This window comes from Mesoplodon mirus, assembly GCF_964341445.2.
Source record: "Mesoplodon mirus genome assembly, chromosome: 19".
Classification (NCBI taxonomy): domain Eukaryota; kingdom Metazoa; phylum Chordata; class Mammalia; order Artiodactyla; family Ziphiidae; genus Mesoplodon; species Mesoplodon mirus.
Window position 1 is genome coordinate 38,089,977 of NC_138995.1, and position 18,393 is coordinate 38,108,369.

The following is an 18,393-nucleotide window of genomic DNA, read 5'->3' on the forward strand; positions in this document are numbered from 1 at the left end:
TTTTCCAAAGTGCCCGGAACATTTAACATCACCCCCAGCCGTGCATAAGAGTTCCAGTTGCTCCACATCCTCACCACCACTTGCTGTTATCAGTCTTATAAATTTTCAGATGGGTATGTAGTGGTGTCACTATGGTCTTAATTGAAATTTCCCTCCTGACTAAAGATGTCGAATATCTCATTGGCTTATGCGCCATTTGTAGGTCTCCTTTCGCTCATTTTTAAATTGGGTTGTTGGTCTTCTTATTGTGTTGTAGTATTTCTGAATATATGTCCTGGTCTGATATATGTGTTGTGAACATTTTCTCACAACATGTGAGTCCATTCTTGTTATTTGCAGTAGGTGTGTTCTGTAAAGTTGACAAAGTCACTACACTGGGGTCTTTTCAGAGATCCTGCTGGCTTTCCAAGTGGCGGGCAGCTAACTGAGGCCCCCCAGCTGATGTGCCGCTGTGGTGACTCCCCCCACCAGCCTACATCCCAATTCAGATACCTCTCAAGACCACCCTGTCTCTTCTGCAAGCACCCAGGCATCCCCGTTCCCACCTTATGCCTCCTCTGGTGCTTCTCTTTAAATGGCTTTATGGGATGTAATTCGTATACCCTCCATTTCACCAGTGGCTCTTCGTATATTCACAGAGTTGTACGACCATCACCACAATCAATTTTTGAACATTTTCATTCCCCCCCAAAAGAAACTGGGAACAGTCCCCTGCCAGGTGGCCCTGGACAGACAGGCAAGGGAGAAGAAAGTTGAGGAGGCCCATGTCGCTGGAGCTGAGTGGAAAAAGGAGGGAGGGCAGGGAATGGGGGCAGTGGGAGCAGGGCCAGTTCCTATGTGGCCTGGTGGGCCTCAGTGAGGAGTTTGCTTTGACTCCGAGTGAAACAAGAACTCTGCTCGGATTCAGGGCAGAGGAGGGACAGGAGGTGACTCAGGATCAAACCAGATCTCTAGACTGGGAGTGGGGGTGGGGAGACTGTTGAGGAGGCCGCTGAAGAAATTCAGGCATAATGTGGGTTCGGGAAATATTTATTGATTTTTGAATTGAAGGAAGGAATGATTTCAGCAAAGCAGTAGGAGGCATTTGCTGAAGCAAATGCACAGGGGAGAGGGCTGGAAGGTCTGTCCCAGCCACACCCCAAAAGCAGTCTCTCATGCTTCTGCCCCCTAGAACCAGCAGGGTATCGGGAGGACCCAGCCACTTAACAACCAAAAGCCCGGCTTCCAGGCAGACCTACTCTGTGACCTGGGGCATGCTCGGGGGGTGTTGCCTCAATTTTCATTCTGTAAAATGGGAATAATCAGGTGCCTGGGTGTGGTCAGTACATGTTTGCTAGTTTTCTTTTTTTTTTAATTTTGAAATAGAGGGTTCATACAGAAGAGTAGAAAACGTGTCTTCCGCCTAGCAATGATCAACTAACGCTCTCACAGTTACTTTGTTTTTAAATAGCTTTATTGAGCTTCAGTTCACGTATCATACAATTCAGCCATTTAAAATGTACGACTCTGGTTTATGGTACATTCGCAGAGATGTGTAACCATCACCATTTCAATTTAAAACATTTTCATCACCCCCAAAATAAACACTGTGCCCCTGAGCCATCACCCACCCCCGCCACTCCCATCCATCCCAGGCCTGGCAACCACTGATGTACTTTCTGTCTCTATGGATTTGTCTATTCTGGGCATTTCATATAAAGAGAATCATATAATATGTGGTCTTTTGTGCCTGGCTTCTTTCACTTGGCATGATGGTTTCTCTGTTCATCCATGCTGTAGCATGTGTCAGTGCTTCATTCCTTTTCGTGGCTGAGTAATATTCCGTTGTGTGGATGGACCACATTTTGTTTCTCCATCCATCAGTTAATGGGCATTTGGATTGCTTTTACCTTTTGGCCATTATGAATAATGCTGCTGTGAACATTTGTGTACATGTTTTTCAGTGCATACATATTTTCATGTTTCCTGGGTAATGTACCCAGGAGTGGAATTGCTGGGTCATAGGGTAACTCTGTTTAACCCTTCGAGGAGCTGCCAGACTGTTTCCCACGCGATCACACCATGTTACATTCTACCAGTAGTAGATGAGGAAGACAGTTATTCTTTTGTATTCTTCTGTCTTCTCCCCCTTTGGGGGAACTTGTTGTTGAATTACAACATGGAGAAAAGAGCACACATCATAAATGTCCAGTTGGATGAATTTTTTGCACATTGGCCACACCCATGTAACTGGCTCCCAGATTTAAAAACAAAACACACAAAAAACGCCCAGAACATGACCTCCTGCCAAAAGATGCCCCAACCCTTTCTGGCCCCTCCATCTGCCCCCCACCCCTCCGACCCCCAGGGAACCGCCATCCTGATTCTAACTCCATAGTTAAAAGTGGGTGTGTACTTTACACATGAAACCGTACAGTGGTGTTTTCTTTCACTCAACACGATGTTGGTGTGATGATTCCATGTTGTACATACCAGTAGTTTGTTCCTTTTTCGTTGCTGTGTAGTATTCCATTATGTGATGGACCGCAGCGTATTCGTGCATTCTTCCGTTGATGGACATCTGGGTTGTTTCCAGTTCAAGGGTGCTGTGAACATTCTAGAATGTTCTACATCTGCCCCATTATTCATAAGGGTGGACTTAGAGTAGCCGCAGGCTCTGTGTGATGCCAGGTAGAAATTGTCTGTAGACTCCCCTCCCTTCTTGACGGAGGTGTGCCCCCCCATCGCATGTTCTAGAACCCTCCTTTCTGAGTGAGGGCTGAAAGCCATCATGGCAGTCCCTGCTGCTGTTGTTGGTTCTTTAGCTCTTGCTCTGTGGACTTGAGAGATGTTCTCTTCCACAGCACCTGTGAACGAGCCATCCACGATGTCGGTGGGGATGCGGGTGTTGTCTGGGCATCCTGTCCCTGTGGAGGGTTCCTAACCAGCTTGACAGGGTTCATCCGGGTGGTGTCTGTACACATTCTGCACACTTGCCTGGAGTTTTTATTGTCTTCCATATTGGGGTGGCTCCTGGCATTTGGGGCAGGAGCCACTGGTGTAGACTGATTGGCTTAATTTGCCTCCTGGGTTGGTGTGCAGGGTGGGGCGGGTGGGTAAGTCCTGTGGAGCATCCCCCCACTGTCCTGGGAAGATGCGCCCACCTCCTCTCTCTCTCCGTGTCTGTCTCTGAGACGTTCTCTATGGCATCGGCCCCATCAGCACCTCTGCTCAGTTCTCCCTTCTCTGAGCAGCTTTCTGTGGTGGGGCCCAATTCCACCCCTCCCCCACCTGTGACCTTTCACCTCCTCTCCCATCTGCCCCTGACAGGTTCCCTCTGGGCCCCTGGGCCTTGCTCTCATCCCAGTGGCCGGTCCCCCACTGTGAGCCCTGCCCGATGGTTCCCTGGTCAGCCTGTGATGTGCCCCCCCTGCCCACCACGCCCACCCCCAAACCTGGTCACACACCTACTCTGTTCAGAAGCAGCTGTGACCACGGAGAACGGTCCCCCTTGTCATTCAGTCCATGTTTACACAGAGGGAACAAAACAGACCGAAACCTGGGCTCACCCGCTCCTCCTTGCAGAGCCAGGCAATAGATAAGACAAATCAGAGTCACACGTGAGCTAGTAATCGGAGCTTTGAAGTAAAGCAAAGCAGGAGAGGGAGGTGGAAGTGCTGGGTGAGGGGGTGGGGATCACGACTGCCAACAGAATCAGGTTGAGCCTCACCGATCTGGTGCCAAGGTCCTGAGGCAGGTGTGTGCCTGGTGCATTGGAGGAATGTGGAGCAGGCTGGTGTGGGTGGAGGGGAGTGAAGGAGGGAGAGAGGGTGAGAGGTGAGGGCAGAGGTGGGATGGGGGCAGATGGTCACAGTAAGAACTTGGACTTTGATTCAGAGTGAGGCAGGAGCCATGGGAGAGCTCCGAGCAGAGGAGGGACGTGTGAGCGGACTTGCATTCTAACATGATCCCTTTGGTCACCATGTGGGGATGAGATTGTAGGAGAACCAGGGCAGAATCAGGGGGACAGAGGGGACAGAACCTGGTTGATGTTTGTCACAGCGAAAAACCAACATCACTATGAACCCAACTCCAGAATTGATTCAGATTTCCTTAGTTTCCCCCTAATGTCCTTTTTCTGTTCCAGGACTCCACCCAGCACACCACATTACACTGCGTCCTCATGTCTCCTTAGACCTCTCTTGGCTGTGACAGTTTCTCAGACTTTCCTTACTGCTGATGACCTCGACATTTTGGGGCACAACTGGCCAGGGATTTTGGAGAATGTGCCTCTCTCGGGATTAGTCTGATGTCTTTCTCGTGATTCGATAAGGGGTTAGGGGGTTTGGGAGGAAGACCACAGAGATAAAGTGCCCTTCCCATCTTATCACATCAAAGGTACATACTATGCCCTTGACTTATCATGGCTGATGTTGACCTTGATCGCCTGGCGGAGGCCATAATACTTGTGATTCTACACTCGTGGCAGTAAAAATGGTAAGCATGTGCCTAATGCATATCTATTTACATGCATCCATTCGTTTTAATCCTCACAACCCTCTGAGGTGGGCACTACTTTTAATCCCATTTTATAGAGAAAGAAACTATAGGGAAAGGGAGACTGAAGTGACTCGCCTGAGGTCACACATCAATTAAGTGGCATTTGAACCCAGAAGGTCTGGCTCCAAAGTCCAGGCCTTAACCGTCACCTGTTTTTTATAAACTGTATACGTACATGACTCCACTTTGGTACATTATAAAAAAATACATAAAAAGTAGATTAAAAACAGGTGAGGAAGATTTTTAAAAATCAAACATTTTACATAGCATTATATTTATCAATAGTCATTACTAATGATAAAACCTAAAGGCTCTATTTTGAATGATGTTCTTGATAATTAAAGTTTCAGTCAGCTTTTTGCCAGTTCTGTTGAAAACATCACTGATTTTCCTTTTTTTTTTTTTTCTTTTTTCTTTATTTTTGGCTGCGTTGGGTCTTCGTTGCTGCGCAGGCTTTCTCTAGTTGCGGCGAGCGGGGGCTACTCTTCCTTGCAGTGCGCGGGCTTCTCATTGCAGTGGCTTCTCTTGCTGCGGAGCACGGGCTCTAGGCACACGGGCTTCAGTGGTTGTGGCACGTGGGCTCAGTAGTTGCGGCTCGCAGGCTCTAGAGCGCAGGCTCAGTAGTTGTGGCACACAGGCTTAGTTGCTCCGTGGCATGTGGGATCTTCCCAGACCAGGGCTCAAACCCGAGTCCCCTGCATTGGCAGGCGGATTCTTAACCACTGCGCCACCAGGGAAGTCCCTGACTTTACTTTTTAATGTGGCTTAAAAAGAGCTTACAATAGGAACAGCTTACAATAGGAATGGGACCATCGTCTTTATTTTCTGCTTACATTAACTGTGTTTTCTTTCTTTGAGATAACATTCACATAGCATAAAAATTAACCATTTTGAGGGGGAAGGGATAAATTAGGAGTTTGGGATTAACAGATACACACTACTATATATAAAAGAGATAAACAACAAGGACCTACTTTGTAGCACAGGGAACTATACTCAATATTTTGTAATAACCTATAAGGGAAAAAGCAACTGAAAAATTATATGTATATATATATATATATATATATCTGAATCACTTTGCTGTACACCTGCAACTAACACAACATTGTAAATCAACTATACTTCAATTTTAAAAAGTTAACCATTTTAAAGTGCACAGTTCAGTGGCTTTTAGTACGCTAATAATGTTATGCAACCATCACCTCTATCTAGTTTCCTGCCAACCCACCTATCTAGGATAATTTCGTTTGCCCAAAAGGAAACCCTATACCCATTAAGCAGTTTCTCTTTGTTTCTCCTCCCCCCAGCCCCTGGCAACCACTAATTTGCTTTCTGTCTCTATGGATTTACCTTTTCTGGACATTTCTTAGAAATGGCATCATACGATATGTGACCTTTTGTGTCTGTAGATTATGATTTGTAACGTTTTGGTTTCTTTGTTAGTACTTTCTTATGCCTTCTGTCTCTTCTTGTGAAGATAGTTTCATTAAAAGTTGATAACGTGATATATAAGTGAAGTTACTCGAGAATGTATTGTCAAGCAAAGGGACATCACGGTCTCTGCTTTGGGGACCTTGTACCCTTCTGAGGCACCTTGCTGCCTGGACTATCCATCACCTTCTGCCCAGCATCAATGCATATATTGATTACCCGTCCAGCTGAATATGTTTTATCTCCGAGATTAGGGAATAAATAGAAATTGACATTTTACCAATGGAAAAGAACAGAGAGCCCAGGATGAGAGCCAGGCAAGATATGGACATGTGGTCTGAGGCCAAAGTGGCCAGTGGTCACATTGATGGGGAAGGGAGAGACTTAATAAACCAAGCTGGGGACCAAAAACCAGTCATTCATTTGGAAAGAGATGAAATGGGATCCCTACCTTACACCATATAGCCCCAGATGGTTTAAGGATTCAAAGTCAGATGTAAACTGCCAATCTCAGTTTAGACTTTGGGGAAAGGCCAGATTCTGAAACAAGACACACAAAGAGCTGCTGGGTGAGGAGATTTGAAGGCCTTGCATATCTCAGCTATTTTTCTCTGTCTCTGAGGCTCTGAGCAGCAGCCCTCCCTGCTTTGTCCTGGGTGGGAGGCCAACCCCTCTCCTAATAACATAATTAGTAGCTTTGGGACCATCAGAATACCTTAGCGAGAAATGGCCTTAGCTGGAGCAGCTGCTTGATCAACCAGGAGAGCTGGTGTAAGGGTGCGTGTGCACTTCACATCCTGCCTGGCTGCCCACTTTTAGCTGCTCTGCCCTGCTGTCCGGCTCAAATTCCAGCGGGCCCTTGACTCTGCTCTTTCCCCTACACCTCCTACCTCCTGGTCAATCCGTCTGCAGGCCCTATTGCTTTGCCATCAAATCCAGACTCCAACCACTTTTCGCCTCTTCCCCTGCCACCATTGCCACCTCTCTGGGCTCCCTGCTCCCATCCTTGCCTCGTGCAATTCTTTCTCCACTCAGCAGCCGGAGGGATCCTGTGAAAACCCAAGTCAGGTCACGTCCCTGGACTCACCCAGAATAAAAGCCCGAGTCCTCACCACGGCCCACCAGGCCCTCTGTGGCTGACCCTGATCGTCTCCTCAACCCCGCTTCACCTCCTTGCTGTTGCTCAAGCAACCCCAGCATGTTTCTGCCACAGGACCTTTGCATCTGCTGTTCCTTCTTCCTGGACCACCCTTCCCTGGGTGTCTGAATCACTCCTTCCCTTACCTCCTGCACATCAACTCAGACTCCCCTTTCTCTATGAGGCCGCCCCAACCACTTTCACTAAAAATGCACCCGCAGCCCTCCCCGCCCCCTCCCCACAGCACCTTTCTCCCGCCTTCTTGCTTTCCTCCTCTCCGCACCATGTCTCTGTTCTCTGTTTGTCATCTGACTCCTGCCCTAGAACGTCACCAGGAAGAGTAGGGATGTCTGTTGTCCTTGCCGCTGTCTCCCCAGCACTGTTTTGTTGAGTGGGGCAGTGGAGAGTCCTGGGAAGGGGAAACCACGTGACCTCAAATCAAATGGACCTCTTTGGCCCGAGTGGGGAGCTGAGTTTAGAAGGGACCCGAGAGGAAGCTGGAGGCCGGTTAGCCACTCCCCTGCAGCCCTCCAGACGGTGAGCACAGACAGGGTTAGACGGACGTTGCTGCTTGTAAGTAAGCCCTGGAGGAGGGTGGGGGGGCATTTGTTAAGAAACAGGATGAAGTGTGACATCTTGAAACCAGGACCACAAACCCATGGCTGGCTCAGGACCTGCCCACCCAGCTCCCTGGCCCTCGTGGGGTAGACCTCAGGCTCCCACTTCTCAGGACTCCCCAGTGGTTCTGCCTCAAGCATCATGTGAGAGAAATCGGGCCATGATTAGGGAAGGCTCCTGACAAGTTCAGGAAGAAAAGAATTTCTGCCGGGGAAGGGTAGAGGGAAGGGAGGTCGTGCCAGCAGATGCCCAGTTTCCCAGCATTTTCATGGACACTGGAGTTGAGGCAGTGGGGAGTCCTGGAAGGCTGTCCAAGGATTTGGTGTCCCGAAGTCTGGGTTCAAATCCCAGTTCTTCCTTTTACCACTGAATAGCTTTTTAGTTTGTGTGCATTCGGCTGCAAGTAACAGTTTACGCTGATGAGTGATGGTGGAAACTGTCCTCTTATTTTTTTTAACACATTTTTTAAAATGTACTTTTTGGGGAATTCCCTGGTGGTCCAGTGGTTAGGACTTGGAGCCTTCACTGCTGTGGCCCGTGTTCAATCCCTGGTCAGGGAACAAAGATCCCACAAGCCTCGGGGCATGGCCAAAAAAAAACCCCCCAAAACAAAAAACAAATTATAAAAAACCAAAAGCTATTTTTGAAACATTTGCAGCGGAGTGTCTCCGTCCCATCTTTGTCCCATCTGCTGGGTCCCCCTCCTAGTTCATAAGTGGGTTTAGTGCTGTAGAGATCCTTCTGGAAGTTCTTTAGACCTAGAAAGCCATTTAGGATATATAGTCTTTTTTTTTTAAGTAGATGTATAGTTGATTTACTAGAATATATATTCTTGTATCTCCTCCCTACTGTCTTTAAGCAGATGGTAACGTTTTATACACTGTTCTGCATTTTACTTTCGCACAGAACAATAGTCGTGGAGAACTTTCTCTGTCAGTATATGGAGAACATCCTTGTTCCTTTTTAAAAAATAGCATCTTTATTAACATATAATTCACATACCATGAAATTCACCCATCTAAAGTGTACAATTCAGCACTTTCTAGTAGATTCACAGGTTATATATTCAAGATTCTATAATGTGCAACCATCACCACTATCTAGTTTCAGAACAATTTTATCACACCCCCCCCCCAAAATTTTGTGCCCAAGAACAGCCACTTCAAATTCCTCCCTCTCCACAGCCTCTGGCAACCACTAATCTTTCTGTCTCTGTGGATTTGTCTATTCTGGACAGTTCATAAAATGGGATCATACAATATATGGTCCTTTGTGTCTGGCTTCGTTCACTCAGCATGATGCTTTCAAGGATCATCCATGTTGTACTGTGGTATATCAGTACCTCATTCCTTTTGATGTCTGAGTAATATCCCACCAAATTGAGAGACCACGTTTTGTGGATCCATGCATCCGTTGGTGGACATTTGGGTTATTTCAACCTTTTGGCTATTATGAATAATGCTGCTATGGACATTTGTATACAGGTTTTTGTGTGAATGCATGTATTCATTTCTCTTGGGTCTATATGTAGGAGTGATATTGCTGGGTCACATGGTAACAGTGTTTAACTGTTTGGGGAGTTTCCCAGACTACTTTCCACTGAGGCCCCGCCATTTTCCATTCCCACCAGCAGTGTATGAGTGTTCTGATTTCTACACATCCTCACCAGCACTGATTATTGTCTGTCTTTTTGATTGTAGCCATCCTAGTGGGTGAAGCAGTCTCCACTTGTGGGTTTTTTTTTTTTTGCGGTACACGGGCCTCTCACTGTTGTGACCTCTCCCGTTGCGGACGTGCAGGCGCAGCGGCCATGGTTCACAGGCCCAGCCGCTCCGTGACATGTGGGGTCTTCCCAGACCGGGGCACGAACCCGTGTCCCCTGCATCAGCAGGCAGACTCTCAACCACTGCGCCACCAGGGAAGCCCATCCACTTGTGGTTTTGATTTGCATTTCCCTGGTGGCTATTGATGTTGAGCATCTCTTCATGGGCTTGTTGGCCGTTTGTATTCTTTAAAAAAATTTTTTTTAAAAATTTTACGTTGGAGTATAGTTGATTTACAATGTTGTGTTAATTTCAGGTATACAGCAAAGTGATTCAGTTATATATGTACATATATGTATTGTTTTTCAGATTCTTTTCCCATATAGCTGGCCATTTGTATTCTTCATTCTTTTTTACAGCTGCATAGTATTCCCATTTAGATGGACCCAGTTTATTTAACCTGTTTTCCAGTGATGGCCAGTGGATTACTTCCAATATCTCGCTGGTAGACACACACCTTGCCCTAAAAACCTCCTAAATGTATAATTTTGGATATATCAGGTTGTACCTGTAGGATCAGACCATGAGTGAAATCTCCAGGTAAAGGGTAAATAAGTGTGCTATAATCTTGACCAATATTTCCCTGTACTGTTGATTCTCATTCCCACATGCCATATTTGTGAATTCATCTACCTGGTAAAATTTCTTTGTAACCCCCAGATCAGCACACCGGGTGCTTTCCCAGTCATTTACAGACATGTGCAGAGCAAGTGAAAAATTTGAGTTGTGCTGTGTGCCTGTTCCCAGCTGAGATCAACCAGGGCGACCCTCTGTCTTCTTGTTTCAGCTCTTACTGTAGCCAAGTGGCTTTTTCTTGGTCTGTTTAGTGCCACGTTTTTCACATTTGGGGGCTTTTGGTTGCTGGTTTAGCTGTTTAAAATGCCCCGCAAACATTGTGCTGAAGTGTTGGCTAGTGTTCCTAAGTTCCAGAAGGCTGTGATGTGTCTCAGATGAGCTTCGTTCAGGTGTGAGTTACAGCGCCGTTGGTTATGGGTTTACTGCGAATGAATCAGCCGTATATATTAAATCAGGCGTCTTTAAACAGAAACACATGTAAAAACAAGGTTATGTATTGATCAGTTGATGAAAATGTTGGGACCAGAGGCTCATAAGAACCTGTATTTCCCCCAGGAGCAATAGTTCCTTATTCTCTAATTCAGTGTTTGTGGCAACTTTGTCGAACATAACTACCACGAATAACAAGAATGGATTGTGTAGGGTTTTTTTGTTTTTTGTTTTTTTAAGCTGTGCTTTACTGGGATACAAAGTAAGTATAATAAAAGGCACAAACCTTAAGTGCACTGCTTGATGAATTTTGGCCAATATTACCTATGTAACCATCACCCAGATCTAGCTACAGACCATTTCCATCATCCCAGAAGATTTCCTCGTGGACCTTCCTAGTCAGTACTTAGCCCTCTCCCCCTCCTGCTGCTCGCTTAAGGCAATCACACCTCCGATTTTTTTCCCCATCACTTTCACTAGAACTTTACTTCAAGGGGATCGCACAGTGAATGGTCTTTTGTGTCTGGCTTCCTTTCCTCAGCATGGTGGATTTGAGATTCATCCATGACCTTGCGTGTATCAGTAGTTTATTCCCTTTCATTATCAAGCTGTATTCAAGTGCGTGGATATAGCATAGTTTGTTTCTCCATCTACCAGTCGATGGACACTGTGCTGTTTCCAATTTGGGGCTTTTGTGAATAATGCTGCTATGAAAACTTCTGTACAAATGTTTTTGTAGACATACTTTTCACATCCATTAAGTCAATTCCTTGAAGTGGAATTTCTGGGTCATAGAGTAGGTGTATGTTTAACCTTAGTTAATTCAGGCTTTTAGTTCTCTTCTGGAACAACACATCTAGTTGAAGGCCATTCCAGGCATAGTTGGCAGCTCAATATTGCCAGGATGCTGGGTCTGTCTCTGATTCACTGGGCCTTCCCCCTCAGGAGTGCAAAATGGCTGCTGTAGCACTGGCCATTGTCACCATGCTTCACATCATTCTCTCAAGCAGGAAAGAGTAGGGGCAAATAATCTTCCCAATGTAAGGTTCTGTCTTTTTTATCCAAATGTAAACATCTTCCCATGTCCACACTTGGCTGCAAAGGAGGCTGAGAAAGGAAGTCTCTGGCAAAGGGGCAAAAGGCCTATACTCACTGTGAGTCGTCCTCTTAGGAGGGTACATTGCTGAATGGAACCAAATCCAAGTTCTGTTTAAAAGGATATCAGACTGAGACTGGCTGTTGGACCCTCCTGAGCCTCGGAGGGGACCCTGCGAGGCCACATTGTCAGGGGCCTGGGCACTGGCTAGGAACTGGTGGCTTGTGTTCTATGCAAGAGCAAGAGCCCCAGAAGGAAAACTAAAGAGACAAAAGCTTCTAGAGCAGTGGTCCTTGGACCAGCAGCATCAGCATCACCTGGGAACTTGTTAGAAATGCAAATTTTCAGCACCCCCCGCCCCTGCCCCCAACCTGCTGATTCTGAAGTCCATTCTTTCATTCTTTCTTTTAAAAGCCTTCCAGGTGATTCTGGTGCCTGCCCACGTTTAGGAACAAGTGGTCTAAAGCATGTGTGGAATGTTGTAGGGGCTTTTCTTTCCCCTTCGCTTCTCTTAACTCCATTTTTTCCTGAACTTGAAGTGTTCTCTTCTGCTCGATGCCCTGGGCAGCCCTGTGTCTGGTCAGTGTAATCGCTGCTTTTGTTCCCTTCACCCCACCCCGTTACCTGTTTCACTCCTCAGAGTTTCCCCCCTGTTTTTTACACACTAGTATTAAGAAAAAATTCAAAAACCTTTTCAGATGCCTGATTTTCTTGGCAAGTCTGTGGCTTTATAGCTTCATTTAGAACAGCGGTGAATGGCAAAAAGGGAAAGAGAGAACATACCGAACATTTCTAGTGTGTGACTACCTGTGTAAACAAGGCTTTTAGGAGCTAGACACCAGTTGCTTTATGAGCAATCCAAGTTTTATAGGGCACGCTTTTATGTTGTTAAACTAATTCAGTGATTTTAGAACTCTAAAGGTCGCTGAACATAAAGGTGGTGTCGATTTTAATTGCTCTCCAAAGAGCTCTTTCTTTCTCTCTCCCCAAAAGTCTGGGTGGATGGATAGATGAAAAGAGAGATGGTGAGGCCTGGATCTGGGCAGGAATAGTGGTCATGGAGAGGAAGAGATAAAGTGGAGAGATTTGGGAGGTGGAATGGGTAAGACTTGGGTGAGGGGCTTCCCTGGTGGCACAGTGGTTAAGAATCCACCTGCCAATGCAGGGAACATGGGTTCAATCCCCGGTCCGGGAAGATCCCACATGCTGCGGAGCAGCTAAACCCATGTGCCACAACTAATGAGCCTGCGCTCTAGAGCCCGTGAGCCACAACTACTGAGCCTGCATGCCACAACTACTGAAGCCCATGCACCTAGAGCCCATGCCCCGCAACAAGAGAAGCCACCACAGTGAGAAGCACGTGCACCACAACAAAGAAGAGCCCCCGTCGCCGCAACTAGAGAATGCCTGCACGCAGCAATGAAGACCCAATGCAGCCAAAAATAAATGAATTAATTAAAAAAAAAAAAAAAAGAAAGAGTTGGGTGAGTCAGAGGTGTGAGGTCAAAGTTGGTACTTAGTCTCTAGAGAGGGCTGTATCAGCTAGCTGCTGCCACATAACAAATAACCCCCAAGTTTAGAGGCTGTTCTGGTTACTGTTGCTGTTTAACAGATTACCCCAAAATGTAGCAGCTTAATGGAACAACTGTATTATGCTCACAGGTTTTATGGGCCAAGAATTTGACATGGAATTTGACATAGTGGGTCTCTGCTCCATGATGTCTGCAGTCTTGGCTGGGAAGACTCGCAGGCTGGGGGCTGAGGGCTTGTTCATATGCCATGCATGGCACCTGGGCTGGGATGACTTGAAGGTAAGACCATCAACCAGAGCATCTACTCATGGTCTCTCCATGTGTCTAGCTTAGGCTTCCCCATAGCATGGTGGCCTCAGAGCGGTAAGAATTCTATTAAGGTGGCTTAGGGCTTCCAGGGTCAATGTCCTGGTGGACATGGCAGAAACTGAGTTGACTTTTATGACCTAGCTTCAGAAGTCACATAGTGGCACTTCTGTTGCACTGTCCTGGTTGAAGTAGTCACAAAGTTTCCTCAATTCAAGGGGACTGGCAAGATCCCACCTTGGTAGATCATGGGAGGTTGTAGACATTATTTCAGCCATGTTTGGAAAACGCGATGCGCCACAGTGGATTAAAACAAAACGGTGGTTCCACTGGTTAGAATTTGGCCTTGGGTACCTCTGGTTACTTCTGTCTTACCTGGGTGTGGTCAGCTGTAGGTCAGCTAGGCAGCTCTGCTTCTAGGGCTTGGCTGGCTGTGAGCTGGGATGATAGAGGTGATGGGCATGTGTCTCTTGTCCTCCGAAAGGCTAGCCTGGACTTTGTCACATGGCAGCTGGGCAAAGAGTAGGCTCAGAAACGCACACCATCACTTCCACCACATTCTGTTGGCCAAGGCCAGTCAGAAGGCCAGCCCAAGTTCAAGGGTTGGATAATAAATAGGAGGAGCTGTAAACAGTGGGACTAGGGAGAAGAAGAGTTTTTGGCCCCAGTGGTCTTTTTTCCAGATCCCCTTGCCATCAGCCCTCTCCCATTTTGCTGGGCCTCTCTTCTCAATCAGCGGATTCACAGAGTACAGTCCTTGACCCACGGAAGGCTTTGAGAGTCCTTGTGATGGGCTGCAAAGATGTGTAGAAATGCCAACTCGTTTGTGTCAGGTTGTGTTTGACTGCAAATAACGGAAAACCTAACAGTGGCTTAAACTGTAAGGATTAAGAAGTCTGGAGGCAGGCAACCCATGAGGAGTGTTAAGAACCTAGTCTTTTTCTCTCCTCTCATCAGTTATCCTCCGTAGGTGGGCTTACCAGCCTCAGATTTATTGCCTCATGATTGCAAAATAGCTGCCACAGCTCCAGTCTTCTCAACTGTATTCAAAGCTGGAAGCAGGAAGCAAAAGACTTTCTCCCTAGAGAAGCTCTGTCTTTATATTCTGGAAGAAAACCTTTCCCAAATTCTGTCTTCCCCAAAAGATTCATTGAGCAGAACCCAACTCTGTACACTTTGGCTTTTACTTATTTGCAAAACTATGGCTAGCCTAGCTGCTAGGAAGCCTGGGAAAGTGAATGGCTGATAAAGGGGAGAGCAGTGCCACTGGCCTCGTCCAATTATTTTAAAGCTATTTTGGCCACAACCCACAGTCGGAAATATGTACACACAGAGACACACAAAATTGAAACGAGTATCACAAACTGATCCTTTTGCTTACCCTGTGTGATGCCTTTGAATATTTCCTATTCTATCCCATTCCATTTGACCCCATACTCTTTAACTTAAAACAAAATTCCTTGTCACAACCTGCTAATTGGATTTCACAACCCTCAAAGGCATGACCCATAGTTGGAAAAAGACTGACTGACTCAGAACAGCGTTTGTTTACATCTTGGAATTGGCAGGGGTTACCCCGAGCAGCATCAGGCTTCTGTGAGCAAGGCGAGGAGGGGTGGGGAAATGGTGTTTGGAAAAGCAACAGCTAGACTTTGCCACATCCTCTTCACCTATCACTTCCCATGAGCAAATGGTAGTGTCCCGTCGACTTTGATTTTTATGACTTGCAAATAACCTGAGGGTTACTAGCATTAACTTAAATCTAAATTAAAATTAGCCTGTTTCTGGGGCTTTGCGGGGACTTTTAATTCTGTATCCTGCTCAGCAGCCTGGCTTCTGCACAACTCCTGATGACAACGCAAAACTCCGATGGCATTCCAAGTGCCGGAGGAATTCACAGGATTTTCTGGAAGGACACTTGGTCATTGTTGCATCGTGGCTGTTCTCTTGAGCTGGTTGTGGTTTCGCAAGCCCATCTTTTCGTGCTTTTGATAGCCCAGTGGTGGAGAAGGAGGTTCTTCAGAATCACAGGGTCTGAGTTCAAATTCTGGCCTCACAGTGTGGTTTGGGGCAAGTGTCCTGACCCCTGGGAGCCTCAGTTTCCTGCGCTGTGGGAAATGTTCCTCCTGCCTCCCCGGGGCCTGGGAGGAATCAATAGGTGTGGGGTTAGCACAGGGCCTGATAGCAAGGAAGCACTGGGGCAGGGTAGGCTCTTCCTAGATGTATCAGCCAGCTTCGGCTGAGTGCTTTGCAGTAATGAGTGAGCCCTAGATCTCAGCAGCTGACAGCAGCAAAGGCTCCTCTCTCGCTCGTGTGTCCGAGCTTCGTGCATTGGCTGTGGCTCCGTCCACGTACCCATTGTCATGCCAGGACTTGGGCAGAACCGTGCGATGGCTTTTAAAGCTTCTGCTCTGAAGGAGCGCAAGGCGTCCGCTCCCCTGTGCGTAATTTGGGGTTGCAGCTTTGCATGCTAATTGTGTGTCCCCCACCTCCCCGGTCACTTTTTCAAAAGCTTTTTGAGTATGTGTGTGTCGAGGAAGGAGAGGGGCGTCTAATGTCACCCCTGGTTGAGAACCACTAGTCCTGATCTTGCCCAAAGTCAAGGACTGGGTCTGCTTTTGTTCGTTACGGTATCCTCAGCTCTCCCCCATGCTGGACACAGAGCGGGCAATTAGTAAATGCCTTTCTCACCAGGCTGCTCTTTGAACGAATGATTGGGTTTGTTTAACCACCTGTGCAAATTCATTTGTTCACCCCACAAATATTTAGTGACCCCCTACCATGTGCCATGCTCTGTGCAGGCTCTGGGTGTCCCACAGGGAACAAAACAGACAAAATCCCTGTCCTCGGGGGGGGGGTTGACATTTTGGTGGGGGAGACAGACAACAAAAAATCAGAGAGACGTATGATTTTTTGATGTTCAAGTATTTTCAAAATAAAAAATTTTCATTTTGGAAAACTGCAAATGTGCACAAAGTAGAATAGTAAAACATGGACCCCATCAACCAACTCTTTGCCAATTTTCAGTTTTCCGCCACTCTGACAGACCAGCGCTGTCCAAGAGAGCTTTCTGCCACCGTGGGAATATTCTAGATCTGCGGTGTCCTGTGTGGTAGCCAGCAGCCACGTGTGGCTGTCAAGCCCACGAAATGTCGCCACCGTGACCGCAAACTAAATGTTTAATTTCCTTTACACTCTTAAGGTAAATCTTTTTTATTTAAAACTTTCACATTCCTCCTTGTCCCCCTTTTTTTCCCATGTGTTTATTGCAGTAAAATATACATAACACAACCTACCATCTCAGCCATTTCGAAGTGTACGATTCAGCGACAGTAAGTGCGTTTGCATAGTTGTGCAACCTTCACCCCCATCCTTCTCCAGAACTTGTAGCATCTTGCAGAACTGAAACTCTGCACCCACTAAACAATAACTCCCGGTTTCTCCTCCCCTGCCCCCAGTCCCTGGCAGCTGCCATTCTACTTCCTGTCTCTCCGTCATAAGTGGCATCAGATGGTATCTTTGTCTTTTTGTCACTGGCTCACTTCACCTAGCTTAAGGTCATCCATGCTGTTGCGTGTATCAGAATTTCCTCCCTGAATGCTATTCCATTGTAAATAGACAGCACATTTGGCTTATCCATTCATCTGTTGATGGACACTTGGGTTGTTTCTACCTTTTGGCTCTTGTGAATAGTGTTGCTGTGATCGTGGGTGTATAAATCTGTCTTCAAGACCCTGCTTTCAATTCTTTTGTGTATATATCCAGAAGTGGACTTGCTGGGTCATATGCTAATTCTATTTTTAATTTTTTGAGGAACCGCCCAAGTGTTTTTCACAGCAGCTGCAACATTTTACATTTCCACTAACTAACAGAGCACCAGGGTTCCAGTTTCTCCAGGTCCTCGGCAAGACTTGTTAATTTTTGGTTTTTTGATAGTAGCCCTTCTAATGGGGGTGGGGCGGCATCTGTGGTTTTGATTGCATTTCCCTAATGATTGGTGGTGTGGATCATCTTTTCCTGTGCTTATGGCCATTTGTATATCTTCTTTGGACAAATAGCTACTCAAGTCATTTGCCCTAATTTCATTTCATTAGCTTGAACTTAAATGCGCGTAGTCACACATGGCTAGTGGCTTCCGTATTGGACAGCGCAGGTCAGTATGCCCCTGACCTCCCAGAACTGGATTATTTTGCAGTAAATCACAGACATTTGATCACTTCACCCCTATGTATTTTAGGATGTATTACTAAAAGGTAAGAACTCTAAAGGAAAAAAAGCAGAAAAACAAAAACACTATGCCATTGTTATACCTAGAATCTTCATCACAATTTCTTAGTATCATCAGATATCCAGACAGCATTCAAATTCTGTCTTTCCACTCTCAGTGGGTTCATTTGTGTCTTTCAAGGCTCCCTCTGTCTGCCGGGTTGAGAGCTGCAGGCTCCTGGGTAGCCCTGTGCATGAGTGGGTAGGGGGCACGTATCACTGGTTGTGTGTGGCCCATGGTTTCCCATTCACCACTCTATTTAGCCTCGTTTATCTCACCTGACAAATGGGGTAACAACAGGGGTTTGGAAGGACCCAAGGAGACCTGGTACCTGGCAGTTGAAGTCGGACCACGTGCATAATCAAATGATATGTAAACCCTTCCATATGGTAACTCCATTTTTAGTTTTTTAAGGAGCCTCCATGCTGTTCTCCATATTGGCTGCACCAATTTCCATTCCCACCAACAGTGCAGGAAGGTTCCCCTTTCTCCACACTGTCTCCAGCATTTATTATTTGTAGACTTTTTGATGATGGCATTCTGACTGGTGTGAGGTGATACCTCATTGTAGTTTTGATTTGCATTTCTCTGATAATTAGCAATGTTGAGCATCTTTTCATGTGCCTGTTGACCAT

At 46.5% G+C, this 18,393-nt stretch overlaps 1 long non-coding RNA gene across 2 annotated transcripts in view; it reads left to right on the forward strand.

Moving 5' to 3' along the window:
• LOC309795685 overlaps positions 1-18,393 on the forward strand; it is a 56,352-nt gene that overhangs the window by 30,096 nt on the left and 7,863 nt on the right. The gene's annotated exons all lie outside the window — the stretch shown is intronic.